At 45.9% G+C, this 20255-nt stretch overlaps 2 pseudogenes; one reads left to right on the forward strand and one right to left on the reverse strand.

Annotated features, from left to right (window-relative positions):
• Positions 1-12996, forward strand: part of LOC134374966 (ras-related protein Rab-12-like) — a 79882-nt pseudogene extending 66886 nt beyond the window's left edge.
• LOC134376077 (E3 ubiquitin-protein ligase TRIM17-like) overlaps positions 1-19795 on the reverse strand; it is a 640782-nt pseudogene extending 620987 nt beyond the window's left edge.
• Positions 19796-20255: the final 460 nt, after the last annotated feature.

The following is a 20255-nucleotide window of genomic DNA, read 5'->3' on the forward strand; positions in this document are numbered from 1 at the left end:
GCCAGCAGCCCCCAGTCAGGTCCCAGTGTCCCACCGCTGGCTCCTGGACCATCTCTTGCCTCCAAGCCCCATTTTTCCCACCTTTATTATAGAGGAAAAAACAGAACTTGTTCAAGATTTGCTGAAAATGAAGCGAACTAATTCATGTCGACCTCTTAGCCTGGAGCCTGTCCCAGAGAATTAGGTCAATGTTAACTGGTGTTACTGTGCTTCTCCGTACAGGTTTTCAGAGGGGTGTCAAATAAATCAGGATGTGAAGAAATACACCACTGCACCGTGGGAGGGGTGGTGAGGGGAGGAGCCCAGGGAAGCCCGCCCACCCACCTTCTGCCCTGCGGGACCCTCTGTTCCTCACATCCTCCTTAATTATTTTATGCATGTCCTGTTCCCCATTTCCCCGCTCAGGGCTTCTCCCCCAGTGCATCCCAGAGCCTCCCACTTGCAGCTGCAGCTCAGAGAATTTTTATAAGTGGACAGTGAGGGGTGAGTTGCTTCCACCCAGGATGGGGGCCCCGTGAGGACCCCCCAGGTAGGAGTGAAGCCACAGTCCCAAATGAACTTGCACTGGAGCCTGGGGAGCTAGGCTGCCGTGACAACACAGGCTCCCTCGGGTGAAGCTGAGAGGGCTGCTGACCCACCAGATGTCCGTGGGACTCCAGCAGTGTCAGCTTTTTCTAGAGGCAGCAGGACTGGGCTCACCTGGGGTCCCGCTAACAGCAGGACCCAGTGCGGGGAGACTGGAGGACACACGGCAAGTACCTGCACATATGCAGAGGTGGCACCAGCTAGGAAGTCGGTGCATGGCCACCGCAGGGCCACCAGAGCATGGGTGGCCCTGGCAGGCTGTGCCTGGATTCGGCTGCAGCTGTGACTCCCAGGCTTGGGCACGGGAAAGAGCCCCCTGAGGGCAGGGGAGGTTGCTGACCAGCTCCCACAGGAACGCAGAGCAGGGCAATGATGCAGGTGGGGGCTGCGAGGACACAGGGGACACATGGGCACTCATGAGACTGCATCTGGGGCGTCCTGAGATCACTGGAGGGTGGGTTTCCCCTAGTAGGTGGACCCTCAGCCATGGTGTCCCACATCTTAGCTTTTTTTAAAGGCTTTATTGTAGTATAATTGATATACAAAACAAACGAACAAACAAAAAGACCTGCACGTATTTAAAGCATACATTTTGATGATTTGGGACATATGCACATACCCATGATACTACCCTCAACATCAAATACCCATCACCTCCCAAAGTCTCTTTGTGTTCTTCCGTGGTAAGAACACTTAACATGAGATCTCTCCTCTCAACGTGTTTCAAAGTGGGTAACACCCATATTGTTAGCTGCAGGTGCTTTGTTTTACAGCAAATCCATTTCACCACCCGTAGGTGGGGGCTGGAGAGCACTCAGGCTGCACACAGTAGGGACTCAGCGAGTGTCACAGAGGCAAATAAATTCACCACAGTTCACAGGAGGTGGGAGATTCCCACCCCCCAACACACACACACCGTACAACGTGTGGGGAGGTGGTTCCTGGATCCTGGAAGCAGCACAGGCCCTGAGCAGTGTTTAATAAGCACTAAGATGCTGAGGTGGCAGAAAGGAGTTTAGAAATGACATTAGTGAAATCGCTGCATTCCAGTGCGGCACTTCCCATCCTGATCGTCCCCTCCTCCCGGGTGGATAATTGCTGTCCCTACACCAGCTTCATCAGAGTCCCATGTCCATGTCTCAGTGCTGAATTTTGCTCCTTAAAAGAAGATCAGAAGATCCTGCACTAGTGATCTGAGTCTTATTAATCGGCCACGACACTCCTCATTTACAAGCTTGCCCTGGACCTCACTCCTGCTTTTGAAATGTCTGTCAAAGCTCCCTTATGCTTCCCGTACTTTGTTCCCATAAGTGTTTCCTCTTAAGCATCTCGTCCTCCTTGGCAGGAAACCACAGAGAGGTCTTCTCTAGTCCCACTGGGTGATGTCCAAGGAGACCTGCCTGTGTGACCCAGTGCCCAGAGCTCAGTGCAGCTTAACAAGCTGTTAATGAGCACCTACTGTGTGCCAGGGACCGAGGACACAGAGATGACTAATTAGTGGATAGGTGTTCCCAAAGAGATGCCCAGCTCCTGAGGAAGCCAACACAAAGGGCAGAAGAGAAGCTCACAGGGGACAGATATATGAGTATCCTATGGCTGCTGTGACAAAAGACCACAAACTTGGTGGCTCAAAAACAGCAGAATGTATTTTTTCACAGTTCTGGAGAGCAGACATCTGAAATCAAGGTGTCAGTAGGGCTGGTTCCCTCTGGATACTCCGAGGGGGAATCTGTTCCAGTCCTCTCTCCAGCTTCCGGGGCCAGTAATCCTTGACGCTCCTGGCATGTAGATGCATCACTCCAATCTCAGCCTCTGTCTTCACAGGACTTTCTCCTCTCTCTCTGTCTCCTCTCTGTCCCTTATAAATACACTTGTCATTGGAATTAGGGCTCATTCTAATCCAGGGTGATCTCATCTGAAGACCCTTATGTTAATAACATCTGCAAAGAGCTTTATTCCAAAGAATTCACATTCAGAGGTTCCCAGTGAACATATTTTTGGGGGGCCACAATTCAACCCACCATGACTGCATATATAGGGGTGTGTACGAGGAACAGAAGAAATGTGCATGGAAGCAGGGAGTTATCCAGGGAGAAGCGCCTGCACTGAGCTGAAGTATATACCCTGCCCCCTTAACTTCTTGGGGCCAGCACCTAATTTTTCTGTTTTGGAGATGGACCAGGGGAGGCTTGTCCTGTCCCTTGTTTGTTCAAGAGCGAGGACATGTCCATCAGACAGAGCCCCACACTCATGACCCCATCCCTGTGCTCACCTCAATGGCAAATTCTCACTTTCTTAAAGAGCTTTGGCTTAGAAGCAAAACAAAAGCACACCAGCCTCGTGTTCCAGCCCGTGATGACCCCTAGAGGCACATACATCGGGGTGAGAGGGGAACGGTCCTCCAGCCCCTGCTGCCAATCCATGGGCAAACGTAGTGAGGTGCCATTCGGACACACGAGCTTCCTCTCCACCACTCATGCAATTGGCCCCAAATCAAACAGATATGCTTGGAAAGCTTGGGGAGTTTAATTTTCCTTAGACCCTTTTAGTGAGCCTCAGTGAGTGATTGCGGTGTGGCGTAGTGCAGCTGGGCCTCAACCAGGACAAATGCATCGTGGTCCTGGAATAACGTATGGAGAGACGCTCATCATTTTGAAATGGAAACAGGGAGAGCTCAGAATGAGAGCTCCATAATTGAGAGCGTGGGTTCCGACACCTCTTCCAGCCAGCACTGAGCTCAGGTTGCTGTCACTGTCCCCAGGACACAGGGCTGCACCTCCAGGGACAGAGGAGAAGCAGGTCTCCCAGGGGACGGGCACAAGGCCATCTAGTACACCACCCTCTCCAACCACCTTCCACAGGGCACAGGGGGATGGAGCCATGTGCCCCAACCCTGCCATGTGGCCCAGCAGCCGGGGTCCTCCCATGAGCCTTGCCCATGTCCTCCTCTGTCCAGTCCACTGTTCCCTGGGTGGCTCCTTCTCATCTCCGTGGTGGCCCTTTCCCGGCCACCTAAACTGGTCTCTCTGATTTCATGTTTATTGCTTTTAGAGCCTGTATCCAGCTGTATTACTTACGTATTTCTTCACTCCTCGACTGCGTGCTCCACTCCCCCCACCAAAAAGCGAGTCCCAGCGGCGGGACCTTGTCTCTCTCCTTCCCTCTAGTGGGTGCTGGCACCCAGCAGACACTCGACACATGTTTGTTGAATGAATGACGGAGTTCTGCAGTGGGATGAATGACTAAGTTCTGAAACTGAATGAATGAGTTGTGCAGTTGAATGAATGATTGAGTTCTGCAGCTGCTAGTGGCCTTTTCCTCGCATGAGTGAACTGCCTTTGATAAGACAGACTTGACTTGTTGCAGACACAAACGAAGGGCCAGGCCTCGATGGTTGTTCAGGATCTCGAACATTTCCTGGTGTGGTCTGAAAATCCAGGGGGCACCGTCCAAAGGCCTGGCAGCGGCTAAGTTGGGGTCTCAGCATAGAGGACGTCTCTTGTTTCTGATGCTGCCTGGAGGTAAGTCTGGCCAGGACTGCCCCTTGCCCGGCTCCCCCCTCTTGCCTTGGTGATTCCCCCTGGGTCCTGGAAGGCCCTGGGACAGGCAGCTCTACAGAAGTCCCAGGCAGGTCTTCAGAATCCTGAGAAGGGACAGTATGAGCTGTGTGCTCTTGGCTCTCATGGGAGGAGACAGCAGCCCTGGGCTGGCGATCAGGATCTTGAATGGGAGCCCTGTGCCTCCTGGGGTGCCCCGTGCCCACCTCTTGGGGACCACAGTGTGGCAGATGAAGGCCAGGGCACCCTTCCTCTCAGGAGGCAAAGCAAGTGAGGTCCTTGTCCCCCAAACCATCTGCTTAGGGTTTTGGCTAAAAGTAGGATGCATTTTAAAGTATGAGCAGCCACTTCCATTCACAGCACACAGACCCCTCTGTAACCAGCCTGCTGAGGAGTTTCTTTTGCAATCATCTGATTCATTCCTGGGAGGTGCCAGTGGTTGTCCCTGTTTGGAAAAGACGATCAGGGTTGGGGAAAATGAAGTAGTTTGGCAAAGGGAAGTACTGGCTGAGATTCTAGCAGAATTTGGCCCAATTCTGCCTGAGTCTGGAGCGGACTCTACTCCTGCTGGGCCCATGTCTTCCACGCCCCTCCCTTCCTCTCTCTGATCCTGTGGATCGTTCTGGTGAGGGAACTCCATGGTTATGCACATGTGCTAGGATGCACAGGAGTCCCCGCCATGTGGCTGAGGGCTGGCCTGCTGGCCCCAGGCTTGCCAAAAACCCTCGAGAGGTCAGAGGCCCAGCCAAGAGCCCCAACAGCTGAGCGGCCTAGACTGTGGGTTTTGATTTGTCTACACTCCTTTTTTATATTAGAGAAAACTTGTCACATCTCTCACACATTGTCCCTGAAACCTCATTACTCTGAAATGTCACTTCGCTTATGAACATCATTATGCATGAACATATGCTGCAAATAACAAGGACTGCAGAAAATGTGAAAAGATGTGATTTTTTTTTTTTTGAGCAGCATTTTAGCAGGGAAGAAGTCAACATTTTGACATCTGGAAGATACTCAGGAGTAGATGGGAGTCTCAGTAATCTTGCAGATTTCAAATGAGTATTTCAGGCCCGAGTTGTTCCTCTCCAGAAACATGGGCAATGGGTCACATTGATGGGGAGAAGGAAAGGAGGCATCCAGGAGGGCTCGCCTGTGGGGCTGGGGTCCCTGAGCGGGACCCACTTCTTGCTGAGCACCACAGTCCTGCCTAACTCGGGGCAGAACTACTGTCTTCTCACTCCATGCATGTAGGCCACCTGATTCTCTGCAAGGAAAAAAAAATGCAGCTTCATGCTGCCAAATTTGAATGAGGGTTTTTTTTGTTTTTTTTCCAGGCCAGACATGAGTCTGAATTATATTTTTATTATAGGGGCTGCATGGAGGAGGAAGGGAGAGGACTTGGGGCAGAAATTCTTCAATCACTTTGGTTTTGTAAATAGCTGATATGGTTATTTGACTCTCTCATCCGTTGGTCAATTATTGAGCTCCTACTATATGCAGCATGGTGAGAGGCCTGGTAGGAAAATAAATAAAAAGTGCATGCAGTCTAGGGTTGTCATGGCAATGAGGGTCACTTGGAGCAGGTCCTCCCAAAGGAGCTCTGAGAGGCAATGTCACTGCCCGTCCCCCTGCCATCTCCTGAATCCACATCTGCGTGGATAGGGGCAGAGGGCATAGCAGAAAGAGCATGGTGCTGGCAACACCAAGCCAAGGGTTAAGATCCCATGACCGGTCATCTCTAAAAAAAAAAAGAAAAAAGAGCATGGGATTCAGGACCAAAGAGCCCTCAACATGTGTTTTGTTTCAACTTGCTGTGCTACCCATGTGGATGCAGGCCACTTCTCTCCACCTGCTGAGTCAATTGTCAAAGGGAAATAATGATTCTTTCCTTGCAGGGCTGATTTAGGGATTAAGGAGCCAAATAGTTCTGAGTGGTGTTTTTGTGGATCTGTGTTAGAGATGGTCAGGAAGGGGCGGGAGGCTAGATGTGCCCCTGGATCCAGCCCACAGCATGTCGTGGGACCACATGTGTTCTCGCTAGTGGTTCTTATCAAAATACACGACTTCTGTTTAGTGTTTCTCTCCTCTGCTTCAGAGTAGTTTCCAGGAGACCAAGAAAATGGGTATCTCATTCAGGACTGTAACCTGAACACCCAGCGGAAAACCCAGGACATAAGAAGGGTGAATTAACCTTTGCTTAAAAAATGAAGGAAGAAATACATATTACAAAAACATTTTATTCAACATTTGCTGAATAAGTGAATTAAGAATACACATTGCAGAAAAATCCACACATCTGTGTACAAGAGCACATGGGTTGGGAGGTGGAGGAACAGAGCAGAATGAATGTGGGGAAGGGAAGCCCGAGGTGTGGACTGTGGGTCCATACACTGGCCAGCTCACTCCTGCGGGAGCCCAGAGTTCCTTCCCACGGGGCTGGCAGGGACTTCCCGTGCCAGGAGCGCCATCTGCCTGGAGGATGAGGTCAAGGCTGTGGGCATCCTGAGGTCCAGCGTTGCTGAAATAGTCATGTGTTTGTGCATTTTTTAATTTTCTAAGCCATTCTTAAAGCACAGCTAAATTACAAAGTTGCATTCATTCAGAAAACATTTGTTTTCATATGTAAATCTATAGAGCCAATTAGCAGTTATTTCATTCGTGATTTTAATCATCCAAAATAGCAGTGAAATGTAGGTCAACATCTGTATATCTCTTAACCCACCAAGTTTACTCTCCTCTTTACATATTCCCGAGCCAATAGCATGGAGCTGCCGTGACTCCCCTCTGGTGTGTGGAGAAGGCAGATAAATCAGGATGCACGTTTATATGTTTAATAGTCGCTATTAAGTACCTTCTGGAGGGAGTTTATGTATTTCCAGTTCGGCTGCTTTAAAACTTTTTAATTTTTTTTAATTAAGGCTTGTTTGTGGGTTGTTCCAGATAAGAGAAATATGTTTGCTCCTTCTCTGTAGCTGACCTTGTTTGACAGACAGGGAGGGAGGCAAACGAAACCTTCTTTGTGGAGACTGTTCATTAACTGGAGCAGTGTTCCCCAAGGGCGATGCTTGTTCTGACTCGGGGGTCTGCAGCGGGAGGAAGGAATGGTGCCATGTGCCTCCTGTGCTGGGTCACGAGGGGTAGAGTCCAGCAGTCAGATGCTTACGGCACGGGGCAGTGACAGGAACCAGAGCTGATGGCACCTTTGTGTCAGTGCTGGCAACGTGCAAGAAGTGTTCTAAGCCCTTCATGAATATTTTTTCATCCAGACCTCAACTCAACCCAGTGAGGTAGTTGCTATCTTATCCTCATCCTGAAAATGAGAAAACTAAAGCATAGAGAAACTCAGAGCTTGTCGGTGTCACACAGCTGGAAAGCAGTGGAGTCTGGATCAAAAGCCAGAAGATCATCTCCAGGGACGGCTCATTTAGGAGTCAACTTGACTAGGCCACAGGGTGCCCAGATATCTGCTCAAACATTAGTCTGGGGGTGTCCTCAAGGGTGTTTCTGGATGAGATTAACATTTGCATTGTTAGACTGAGTAAAGCAGATGGCCCTGCCCCACGTCATGGGCCCCATCCAATCTGCTGGAGGCCTGAATGGGATAAAAGGCAGGGCGAGGGAGAATTTGCTCTCTCTGCCTAACGATTCTTTAGTTGGGACATCCATACTGTCTTGCACTTCAACTTGAACTTGCATCATGGGGTCTCCTGATTCTCAGGCCTAGGTCTTCAAGACTGAACACATGACCAGCACTCCCCAATGTAAAGCTTACAGATGGCAGTGGCGAGACTCCTCAGCCTCCAGAATCATGCCAGCCATTTCCTTATTTTGTATATGCACATGGTTATACATCACCTAACAACAGGGATACATTCTGAGAAATGCGCCTTTAGGTGATTTGGTCATTGTGTGACCATCACAGAGTGCACTTACACAAACCTAGATGGTGCAGCCTGCTACGCACCTAGGCTGTATGGTAGAGCCTGCTGCTCAAGGTGTGTTACTGGACTCAACACTGTAGGCAATTGTAACAAATGGTAAGTATTTTTGTATCTAAACATATCTAAAGATGGAAAAGGTGCAGTGAAAACACTGTGTAAAAGATAAAGAAAGGTACTCCTGTGTGGGGCACTTGCCATGAGTGGAGCTTGCAGGACTGGAAGTTGCTCCGGGGGAGTCAGCGAGTAAGTGTGAAGGTCTAGGACACGACTATTCACTGCTGTGGACTTCATAAACATTGTATACTTAGTCTACACTAATTTTATAAAAATATAATTGTGCTACAACGTTATGATGGCTACAATGTCACCAGGCAACAGGAATTCTTCAGCTCCATTATTATCTTATGGAACCACTGTTGTATGTGGGATTTGTTACTGACTACAACATCATTATGAGACACACGACTCTGTGTGTGTGTGTGTGTCTGTATACATACACCTATGTAAATACACTGAGACATATGTACATATACAATGTAAATATACTGATACTGACTGATACATCACATCTCCAGAATCTACACTCTTGCCCCCATGTGGTAAATTTCCAGTAGGTAGCTGGCATCCGGTACATATTTATTTGCCCATTGATGGTGTGTCCAGTCAGTGGGAGTGTACATGACCAGTTGGCAGCATTGGACTTGACTTGAGACCACAAGGGCTCCTCTGTAGACAGATGCACTCTGCCTTTGTCTTGTCCTTGATACTTTGATGATGATTTCTTCTTTCTGTCTGTTCAGTGCTACCCTCTCTGTCATAGTAATGATAAGGGCAGCACAATGCAGGTGATAGAAATGGAGGAGCGGGAAGACTCTTATGCTGTCCAGTGACATTCCCCATGGAGGCAAGGGTCCCCCCCGTACACTATTGAGAACTGGGACTCCAGGATTGTAACAGGAGGTACAAGGTGCTTCCCGATAGTGGGGACACTTCAAATGTCACATCAGCATGGACAGAGCCCCACACCAGTGGCAGCTCTTAGGTCCTCACAACAACCTGAATCACACAGACTGACTGGTCCACTCCCTTGCACCAGTTCCAAAGGGGAACATTTTTCACTGAGAATTAGTCCCTGGAAGCCTCTTCCTTTCTGTGTCCAAGCACCTCTGTACTATAATCCCCAAACTATCCACATCTCAGGACTTGGCAGAGAGGATAGGGCATCATCAGATACTCTGCCCTGACCCTCGAACTGGAGATGTTTGCCTACCCCTCGTCAGGGCAGGGCACCTAGGGACAGTCACCTGGGCTTGGCAAGACACCTGCACTTCTAGCCATGCTGAGCCACCTGCTGGTCATGAAACTATAATTCTGGACCCCCATCTTAGCTGGGGAGACCCAGCAACCAATTCCACTTAAGGCTGCCCAACGAGGTCTGCTCTCATCTTGCCAAAAGAGATTACTCTTCCCTGAAAATGAGGCTGTGAGGAGGATATTTATTGGAACAGATGTTTCTATGTCATCTGACAAAAGCTGCCAGCAGCTTCCTGGCATAATTCTTCACAAACACAAGCGTTCCTTTTACATGAAAGCATACAAAAACAGCTTGTAACTTTGCTTTACTTTGTGAATGTTCATGGTTGAAGTTCAAAATTGACCACGAAACCACCAAACACATGCACAGAGATGTAATCTAGGCAAACTTATAAAAACCAGAGACAGAGAGAAAAATCTCAAAAGTAGTCAGGGAAAATGAAATACATTACCTTCAAGAGATAAATATGGAGCTGGCCAGTTGGTTCAGTTGGTTAGAGCACAGCAATATAACATCAAGGTCTTATATCCCTGTACCTGCCAGCTGCCTGCCCCATCCACCCCCCAAAAAAAGAAAAGAAAAAAAAGACAAATCATAAGAAAGATGGCTCAACAAAATATCAGAATCCCAAAGACAATGGTATATCATCCTCATGGTGCTGAAAAGAAATAATTGTTTACCTAGAATTCTATATGTTAAACAAATATTCTTTAAAGGTGAGGGTAAAATGAATACATAACTAAACAATTACTGAAGTAATTAGAAACTAGTAAAACTTCCACTAGAAAGTAATACAGAAGTTGTTCAGGTAGAAAGTGACTCGCAGTGGAAGCAGAGAAATGCAGGAAGAAAAAATATATAAATCATATATATGCAATTATATAGTATCTATATAGTTGCGAGTACAATTATAATTGTAATAATTGTAGGAAACAAAACATATAAAATAAAGATTCAAAGCAATAATGGCATAAAAGTAAGGAGGGAGATTAAAGTACTGTATAGTTTTTGTATTTGAGAAGTGTTAAATACAAATTGTCAAATCAAAGATGTGTGCAATAATCCATAGTATAAAAAAATACATAGTAAAAGGGTGCATATATAGTAAGTTAGAATGGAAATGATGAAAATACTGGAATAAACCAAAAGGAGTAAGAAAAGAGGAAAATAGAAGTAGAATCACAGACTAGGTGTAAAAATAGAAATATTAAGGAAGGAAATTCAAATCCAAAAATAAAAACATTTATATTGCATGTAAATTAACTAAATACAATGAAAAAGGGAAACTTTATTCACCCACCTCAAAAAACCCACACAGAAGACAAACAACAAAAAGGGAAGGAAGATATCTAAAACATTCAAACAAAACTCAATTAAATGCCAGGACTAACTCAATACCTTTCAATAATAACTCTCAATGCAAATGTAATAAATTCCCCACTCAAAAAACACAGACTGACTGACTGGATTAAAAAGCTAGATCCAACTTATACTTGAAAAGACTCACCGCACCTGTAAAGACACACACAGACTAAGAGTGGAAGGATGGAAAAAGTTGTACCATGCAAATGCAAGCCAAAAACGAGCAAGAATATCTTCTCTTATATTGGATAAAACAGTATTTAAACCAAAAGCCATCAAAGAAACAAAGAAAGCTAGTATCTAATTATAGGGATGTATCCAGCAAGAAGACATACTAATCACAAATATATGCACCCAATATCAGAGTACCCACATTAGACCTAATGAAAGAGATAAACCCAAACACGATAATGGCGGAGGACTTGAACAACCCTCTCTGAACACTGAACAGATCATCTAGGCAAAAAAAGCAGTGGAGCAACGCAAGATTTAAAACACACTGTAGACCAGTTGGATTGGCAGATATCTACAGAACACTTCATCCAACAAGCACAGAATATACATTCTTCTCAGCACATTGAACATCCCTAGGATAGACCCCATGTTCAGTCGCAAATCAAGTCTCCACAGACTTTCAAAAATTGAAGTTATCTGAAGTAACTACTCAGACCACAACAGATTAAAATGAGAAATCAATAACAAGTGAAACTCTGGAAAACATACATGGAAACTAAACAGCATGCTCTTGAAAGACGTATGGTACAAGGAGAAATTAAACAGGAAATCAAACAATTTCTTGAAACCAATGAAAAAGACACATCATACCAAAAAATGTGGGATACTGTTAAGAGACAAGTTTATCACAATAAACAACCTAACACTACATCTCAAAGAACTAGAAAAACAAGAACGATCCAATCCCAGTTAGTTGATGAAAAGAAATAATGAACATCAGAGCAGATGTTCATTGAATTAAATAGAAGCCCAAAAAACAATATGAAAGATCAATGAAACAAAATGTTGGATTTTTCAAAAGATAAAACAAACTACTAGCTAGGCTAACTCAAAAAAAAATAAAAAATAAAAGACTCAAAAATTAGAAAGGAAAAATTACAACTGATACCAAAGAAACACAAAGAATCATTAGAGACTATAACAGCCATACACCAACAAAACTGAAAACCTAGAGAAAAAAGGATAAATTTCTGGGCACACACAAACTACCAAAGACTGAACCAAGACGACGCAGAAAACGGAAACAGTCCAATAACAAGCAACAAAACTGAAGCAGTAATTAGCAGTCTCTAGAAAGAAAGGCCTAGGACCAGATGGCCTTACTGCAGAAGCCTACTAAGCCTTTAAAGATGAATTCAGGCCTGAGCTTCTTGCTCCTTCTCGTCCGGGATGCTGCTGCAGCTGCTGCAGAGCAGTTGCTTACCTTCCTCCTCTCTCGGCAGCGTCGGTGGCGACCACGGCGCGTGGAGCCAGTGGGTGGCACAGCTGCAGCTTGGAGCCCGTTGGACGCCAGGGCCTCTGGGGGGTGGACCGGGGGTGGAGGTGGCCTGGGCATGAGCTTCCCGGCGCTGTTGGGTGGCCAGGCCCGCCCGCGGGCAGGCTGACTTCAAGCTGCAGATCATCATCATGGCTCCCGCGGCATGGGCAAGACCAGCCTGATGGAGCGCTTCAGCGATGATACCTTCTGCGAGGCCTTCTGCGAAGCCTGCAAGTCCACCGTGGGTGTTGACTTTAAAATCAAAACTGTAGAGCTAAGAGGAAAGAAAATTAGATTACAGATCTGGGACACAGAGGGTCAGGAGAGATTCAACAGCACTACCTCAGCTTATTACAGCAGTGCCAAGGGGATCATATTAGTACGTGATATCACAAAGGAAACATTTGATGATTTCCCAAAATGGATGAACATGATTGATAAATATGCTTCAGAAGATGCAGAACTTCTCTTACTTGGAAATAAGTTGGACTGTGAAATGGACAGAGAAATCACCAGACAGCAGAGTGAAAAGTTTGCACAGATCACAGGCATGCCATTCTGTGAAGCATGTGCCAAGGATAACTTCAACGTGAAGGAGTATTTCTGAAACTCATCAATGACATTCTGAAAAACATGCCTCTGGATATTTTAAGGAATGAGTTGTCCAATAGCATCCTCTCATTACAACAAGAGCCCGAAGTGTCCCCAGAACTGCCTCCACCATCACATGTTGGGTGCTGTTGATTTGCTACTTTGGAGACAAAGTGGAAACAATTCCTGGGAGAGAGGAAAGTTCTATTCTGCACTACAATCATTTTGAGAATTTCTTTTCCCACTTTGTAATCCAAGTCAGAGCTATACATGAACTTGAAAATGCGCAAATATGCAATCCTGGGTAATTTTTGTTTCTTTTTGTTTTTTAAAAGACGTGGCTGGTAAGGGAATCTTAACCCTTGACTTTGTTGTCAGCACCACTGTCTCCCAAGTGAGCCATGGGCCGGCCCAAGTTTTGGTTTTATTTTTTTATTTATTTTTTTTTTTGTCTTTTTCGTGACCAGCACTCAGCCAGTGAGCGCACTGGTCATTCCTATATGGGATCCGAACCCGCGGCGGGAGAGTCGCCGCGCTCCCAGCGCAGCACTCTACCAAGTGCGCCATGGGCTCGGCCCCAAGTTTTGGTTTTAAATTACATATTTCCCTCCAAATTATTACATTTCATTCATCACCCCAGTGTCTAGTGTACATACACTGGGAAACACAGTACTTCTAATATGAAGAGTGGGAGAAATAGAAGATATAACGATTCTTGAAATAAATAATAGTCCTTGTTAATCATATTATCAGGACAGAAGATACTCTGAAAAGAGAACATGGTGCTCTGCTTATTGTTCTAAAAAAATTTTGTAATGCTAAAGACTTTTTGGGAAAAAAGCTATCTTAAGTGCTTTATCTTTATTCACAATATATTATCCCCAGCAGTAGCATCTTTGAAGTATTGGAGTATTTCTGCCACAAAGCACAGTTTCATTCACAGCCATCACTGAAGATTATTTATCAATATGATGTAATGGTAAAATATTTCTAGTTAGAGGGATGGATTTGACTTGGTCCTAAAGCCCAGACTCTCTCTCACTGGTCCTAATGGAGGTACCCTATGCTTTTAGGAACTACAAAGATTCAAAAAAGAAAGAGGTTTTTGAAACTATAGAAAAAGATTTTCAAATTTTAAGGAAATATACTTTGCTATATCAAAAAACATACATGTATTTGCCTAAACATTCTGTACATTTGTAATGATAAAGTTTCTCCCCTTTACGGTGAAGCTTATTCCTATTAAGTCTAGACTGTGTTCAGTTTTTTTTGGGGGGGGGGTAAAAGGAGAGGTCTGATAACAAATTTGTAAACTCTATTTTTGGTATATCTTTTATGAAACTGCACTGTTTTGTGTAGTCAAGGTAAATAAGTAACTATGTATTTGAATACCTTGGTGTTTCTCAAGTATTGTGGTATGAAGCATTGTGGTCTTTCTACACTAACAAAGTGCAAATAAAATTTTGTATTTCTGAAAAAAAAGAAAAAAGAAAAAGTAAAGATGAATTAACACCAATTCCCTTCCAACTATTCCAAAAAGGTGAAATAGATGCTATTCTCAAAAAATCATTCTATGATGCCAGCATCATTTTGACACTATAACCAGAAAAACATGCAGCAGAAAAAGAAAACAGGCCAATATCTCTGATGAACAAAAAGACCCAAAAATCATCAACAAAATGCTACCCATCAGAATACAGCAACACATAAAAAAAATTATACAGCATGACCAAGTGGGATTCATCCCAGAGTGACAAGGATGGTTCCACATATACAAGTCTATAAATGTGATAAACCATAGCAACAAAAACAGAGACAAAAACCATATGATTATCTCAATGTGTGCAGAAAACATTTGACAAAATTCAACATCCCTTCATGATAATGGATCTCAGTAAATTGGGTATATAAGGAGAGTATCTCAATACAACAAACCCACTGCCAGTAAAAGCCATATACAACAAACCCACCACCAATATCATTCTGAATGGGGAAAAGCTAAAAGATTTTTGCTTAATAACAGGAACAAGGAAAGGATGCCCACTCTCACCACTCCTATTTAACAGAGCATTGGAATTAGCCAGAGCAATCAAGTAAGAGAAAGAAATAAAGGGCATCCAGACTGGAAAACATGAAGTCAAACTGGCCCTGTTGGCAGATGACATGATCATATATATAGGAAAACCTAAGGACTCTACCAAAAAACTCTCAAAGCTATTTAACAATTTCAGTAATGTGCAGGATACAAAATCAACACCCCAAAATTAGTAGCATTTTTATTCTCCAATAATGAACTAGCAGAAAAATAAATTAAGTAAACCTATTCTCAATAGTCACCAAGAAAATAAAATACCTAGGAATCAGTTCCACCGAGGTTAAAGATCTCTACAGAGAAGAAACTACAAATCACTATTGAAAGATATTAAAGATAACACAAAATTGTGCAAAGTCATTCCATGCTCTTAGAAGAAACAACGTAGTAAAAATGTCCATAATAGCCAAAGTGATCTTCAGATTCAATGCAATCCCCATCGAATATGAAAAGCATTCTTCATAGAAATAGAAAAACAAACAAACAAAAAACCCCAAAACCCTGACAGTCATATTGAACAATAAAAGATCCCGGATAGCCAAAACAATCATGAGCTAAATAAATAAAGCAGGTGGCATAACACTACCTGACTTCAAATTACACTATAAATCTCTAGCAGCCAAAACAGCAGGATACTGCCATAAAAAGACACTTGGACCAAAGGAACAGAATAGAGAACCCAGAAATCAACCCACACATGCTTACAAGTCAACTGATCTTTCACAAACGCACCAAGAACATACATTAAAGAAAATACCACCTATTCAATAAATGGTGCTGGGAAAACTGGACATCCACATGTAAAAGAAACTAGACTCATAAATCTTGCCACATACCAAAACAACTCAAAATTCATTAAAGACTTAAATACCTGTTTTGAAAATATAAAACTACTAAAACAAAACACAGGCAAGCATTTCAAAAAGTAGGAGTGAGCAAAGACTTTATGAAGAAGACCCCCAAAGCACAACCATTAAGAGAAAAACGCAAATTCATTGTATTATACATAACTAAAAAGATTCTGCACAGCAAATAAATCAACAGTAAAAAAGCCTACAAAATGGGAGAAACAATTTGCTAACTATACATCTGACACGGTATTAATATCCACAATATACAATAAACTCAAATAAGTACACGTTAAAGAAAAAACCAAATAACCTGGTTCAAAAATGAGCAAATGAGCAGAAACACTTTTTTAAAGGAAGACATACAAATCCAACAGGTACTTCAAACAATGCTCAATCAACATCACTTATTTAGGAAATGCAAATTAAAACCATGTTGAAATATCATCTCAGCCCAATTAAATGGATTATGATAAAAAAGAATATAAAATGCCAGGGAGTATGCAGAGAAATGTGTACTCTTCTACACCGTTGTGGGACTACAAATAAGTATAGCCACTATGGGACGCAGTATAGAGGTTTATCAAATAGTTACAGATAGATTTAACACAGGATTCAGTAATCCCACATCTGGGTACGCCCCGGCCCGCCGCTCTCCGCTGCTCGGCACAGGGATGGGAGAAGCCGGCGGTACCCCGAAACCGGCGCCCAGGCCCGCCGCTCTCCACACTCTGGCCCGCCGCTTTCTTCAGGGATGGGAAAAGCCACCGGTACCCCGATACCGGCGCCCCAGACCGCAACTCTACACGCCCCGGCCCGCCGCTCTCCGCTACTCGGCGCAGGGATAGGAGAAGCCAGCGGTACCCTGACACCGGCGCCCCGGGCCCGACGCTCTCCATGCCCCGGCCCGCCGCTGTCAAGGATCCGGCCCGCCGCTCTCCTCTGCTCGGCGCAGGGATGGGAGAAGCCAGCGGTACCACGATACCGGCGCACCGGCCCGCCACTCTCCACACCCGGACCGCCGCTCTCCATGCCGGGGCCGCCGCTCTCCGCTGCTCGGCGCAGGAATGGGAGAAGCCGGTGGTACCCCGATACCGGTGCCCAAGACCCGACACTCTTCACGACCTGGCCCACCGCTTTCCGCAGGGATGGGAGAAGCCGGCAGTACCCCAATACAGGTGTCCCGGCCCGCCGCTCTCCACACCCGGACCGCCGCTCTCCACGCCCGGACCGCCGCTCTCCACGCCCGGACCTGCCGCTCTCCGCTGCTCGGCTCAGGAATGGGACAAGCCAGCGGTACCCCGAAACCAGCGCCCCAGACCCGACGCTCTTCACGACCTGGCCCGCCGCTTTCCGCAGGGATGGGAAGAGCCGACGGTACCCTGATACCGGTGCCCCGGCCCGCCGCTCTCCACACCCGGACCGCCGCTCTCCGCTGCTCGACTCAGGGATGGGACAAGCCAGCGGTACCCCGAAACCAGCGCCCCAGACCCAACGCTCTTCACGACCTGGCCCGCCGCAAGGATGGGAAGAGCCGGCGGTACCCCAATACCGGTGCCCCGGCCCGCCGCTCTCCATGCCCGGGCCCCGTCGCTCTCCGCTGCTCAGTGCAGGGATGGGAGAAGCCGGCGGTACCCCGACACCGGCGCCCCGGGCCTATCGCTCTCCACGCCCCGGGGCTCACAATAAACGGGGAGACTCACCAGGCCTGAGACGTCCAAACAGAACGGAGAAGCGCGTGGACCCAGCAAAGTTCTCCACCTCGGGGCTACCTGCTTCTTTTCTTCGGACACATCTGCGGACCAGCTTTTCCCGTTGGGTTTCTCAACTTCTTGTCCTGGAACTGGCGAAGACACCTCAGGGAAACCAGCACAGACGAGCGAAGACCAGACATAGAATCCACCCTTCCATCCAGCTCCGCAGAAGAGAAAATGCCGAGCGCGGCCTTGTTCGGCGTATTTATAGACTCTGTATTCAAATGAGGGCTCCTGGAAGACGCGATCTGATTGAACCGTGTAGACAAGCCCTGATTGGATAGTTTCACTGCGTTACCAACCAATCAGAAAACAAAAGATGAAGAGGCTCCACCAAGGTTACTTTCAGTTTGGGTGCCTGTGTTTTTATGGAGGTCATTGTCATGACCCTGAAAGAAAACGTCAAGATGATTAAGCTGTTACTGCCCATCCCCACCTCCACCCAACAACTAGCAACCTGCCATATGCTTTCTGGCTCTGTGGATTTCCTCATTCTGCAGATTTCATAAAAGTAAGTGATCTTTGGTGTCTGGCCTCTTTCACTTTGTAAGATGTTTTTGTGTTACAGTGATCGTCAGTACTTCTTTTATTTCTGTCTAAATAACATTAAATATATATGGATATGCATGTGTATGAGGGAACTTCAAAAAGTTCAAGGAAATATTTGTATGATCTTTTAATTCTATTTTTCCATGAACTTTTTTGAAGTACCCTCATGTATATATCTGTAAGTATTTATATTTACCATCCATTTTTCAGTGTTTATCCATTTATTAGTTGATAGAAATTTAGGTTGTTTATATCATTTGGCTAATGCAAATATTGCTGATATACCACTAATTATACATATTGTAACATTATGTAGAGAGATATTTACGTATCCATTTATTAATCCGATATGCATAAATTTACTGAAAACTATCCATAATTATCTTATTCGTTTTCCAACGTTTATGCACATATCAGTTCATGAGCATTTGGGGTTTTTTTCACCATTTGGCATTTGTGAGTAGTGCTGTTGTGAACATTTTTTTACAAATATTTGTCTGTTTCAATTTTTTCAGAGTAGGGGATGCAATTCCTGGGTCATATGGTAATTCTATGTTTAATTTCTTGGAAAACCGTCAAACTTTTCCACAAATGCTGAATTATTTTCCATTCCCCCAGCAATATATGAGAGTTCTGATATCTACACATCCTTTTGAACAAATTATTCCCATCTTACTGAGTGTGAAGTGGTATCCTGCTGTGTTTGATTTGTATTTTTCTGATGATTAATGATGTTGACATCTTGTCATGTGCTTTTTAGCCACTTGTATATCTTCTTGGGAGAAATGTCTGTTGAAGTAATTTAGCCATTTTAAGGTCGGGTTGGCCTTTTAAACTATTGAGTTGTCAGAGTCTTTAGCATATTCTAAATACTAGACTCTTATAAGACACATGATTTTCAGATAGTTTCTCCTATTCTCTAAGTTTTCTTCTCGACTTCTTGAGAATGACTTCTAATGCACAAAAGTTTGAAAATTTGATGAGGCCCAATTTATCTATTTTCCTTCTGTTGCTTGTGCATTTGTCGTCATATCTAAAAATCCATGGGGCTGTTGGCTATGAGGCCAATGGTCTGCCCTGACTAATAAACCACCCCCACCCCGACACACACACGTGCAGTCTGACGTCCTTGTCCCTCTGGACACCCCGCCCCAGTCTCTGACAAAGGCCCACCTTGTCCCCCTGGACACCCCCTCCATGGTTTCTGACTCTGACCCACCTTGTACTCCTGGATGCTCCCTTCCCAGTCTCTCTGATGGGGGCCACCTTGTCCCTAGACACTTGTACTCCTGCACGGCCTCCCCGGCAGGCACCACCATATGCGGCCAGTGCTTCTGCGACTCCCTGCAGACCACGCAGATGGGGCTCTGGTCCTCCTGGCAGAAGAGCTTGAGGGGCTCCTGGTGCACCTGGCACAGGTCCCGCTTCTGGAGGCCCAGGTGCTGGTGTGCCATCTCGGCCACCTTGGTGAGCAGGCGGTTGGACTGCATGTTCCACTGCGGAGACATCTCCCTGCACTCCGGGCAGGAGAAGGAGCCCTTCTGCTTCCTCTGCCCCTTCTTGCCTTTTGCCTTCTCCCAGCTTAGGCAGATGCAGTCACGGCAGAAGTTGTGGCCACAGGAGGTCATCACGGGGTCCCTGAAGTAGTCCAGGCAGATGGAGCAAGTGGCTTCCTCTTGCAGCTTTCTGGCAAGTTCCACAGCATCCATGGCTCCTGGGGAGACACAAGGCAAGAGTTTCCGCTTTGAGCAACCCCCAGAGAGAGGCTGGGCTAAGTGGTCCCCTCATGTTCCTGGAGCTCTGGGCTCGCTCCCTGGCAACGAGCAGTCTTCCTCTGTGGCCTCCTGCTGGAGGCGAGAACTAAAACTGGGGTCCACTTAGGGGGTGCATAGCTGTCATTTTTAGCCTTGCCAGTGACAGAGGCACAAATGCCTCTCTGGAAACTACAAAGACCCTCCATGACCAAAGGCTAACCAGGACCCTCTGGCCCATGAATTCTGAACCCTTCCTTGTTCTGTCCTTGGCCTGCCCAGCCCAGTCTTCGCAGAGAATCCTAAGCCACCCCCACCTCGATCTGATCAAGTCCTCACCCCCACCTTTGACATCTAAGCCCCTGACCTTCCTGTTAGGCCAGTTTCACCAAAAGCCTCCTACCCTTGAAGTCCCTCT

The sequence above is a fragment of the Cynocephalus volans genome, chromosome 4, assembly GCF_027409185.1.
Source record: "Cynocephalus volans isolate mCynVol1 chromosome 4, mCynVol1.pri, whole genome shotgun sequence".
Taxonomy (NCBI): domain Eukaryota; kingdom Metazoa; phylum Chordata; class Mammalia; order Dermoptera; family Cynocephalidae; genus Cynocephalus; species Cynocephalus volans.